The sequence below is a fragment of the Trachymyrmex septentrionalis genome, unplaced genomic scaffold (genome assembly GCF_001594115.1).
Source record: "Trachymyrmex septentrionalis isolate Tsep2-gDNA-1 unplaced genomic scaffold, Tsep1.0 scaffold72, whole genome shotgun sequence".
Taxonomy (NCBI): Eukaryota; Metazoa; Arthropoda; class Insecta; order Hymenoptera; family Formicidae; genus Trachymyrmex; species Trachymyrmex septentrionalis.
Window position 1 is genome coordinate 1,347,100 of NW_017305905.1, and position 1,017 is coordinate 1,348,116.

Consider the following 1,017-nt stretch of genomic DNA (forward strand, 5'->3'; position numbering starts at 1 on the left):
GGGGCGGGAGACGACAATCGCCGTCGGATGCACCCGGTTACGTTCCCAAGCTAAACGTTTCCTCGACCGCACAAACTCTCCCCACCCCCCCCTCCCCCCACCCCCCGCGGAAAATGGAGAACGGAAACGGACGCCGAATTCCCTTCACGGTTCGTCCGCTGGTCCGCCCCGGTCCGCATGAAAACGTCTCAAACGTCCGAATTTGTCCCCTCGAATTCGCCGGATCCTCTTGGTGCACCGCCGCATACCACGTGCATTCTGCACCGCCGGCGCGGCCCTTACGGTGTGTCATTTTCTAAAAGGACGTCCATCGGTCAACATTGTCCCCGGGGGGGGTTGCGGTTAATCCGGTCCGTTGGCCGCGGTCGCGATCGTGGTCGTTGCGAGCGGTCGTCGCGGATGCGTTGCGCGCGAGGGAGGACGAGGTGGAGACGCGGAAGGGTCGCGAGGAGGGGGAGAGGGGCAGCAGCAGCGGCAAAGGGGGACGGGAGAGGAGAGGATGAGGTGGCGGAGGAGGTGGAGAAGGAGGACCAGGAGAGCGGGCGAGCGCAAGCGCCTGTCCGATCGATGCCCGTCTCTCCCGCGCTATAAAGCTCTCGTCCTCGGGGGGCGCGCGACAGTTGGCGTTCCGCATCCGGAACATGCGTCGCGCCGCGTGCCGATCGCATCTCCTCGTCGTTGCAGCCAGTGCGTCCCATGTCAACAGCGCTGCTATCCGCCGTCGTCGTTTATCCTACTGTCCTGCCATCGCACTCGTACTCGAATCGAGCGCGCCAATCTCGGGGATCGCCGGCGAACACCGGCGTTGCACTCTTCAGCGCGAACTTGCCCGATCGCTGAATTCTCGCAGGCCACCCGCGGGAACACGAGTCCCTTGTCCCTTGACCGATAAGGAAGAGAGGACGGACGCAGCAGCGTCAGAATCGACAACGCCGACGCTTCCTTTTCCAACGACTACTTTTTCTTTCGCCTCCGAGTCTCCCTTCCCAAGGAACACGATTCCCAGGACGATTCCTC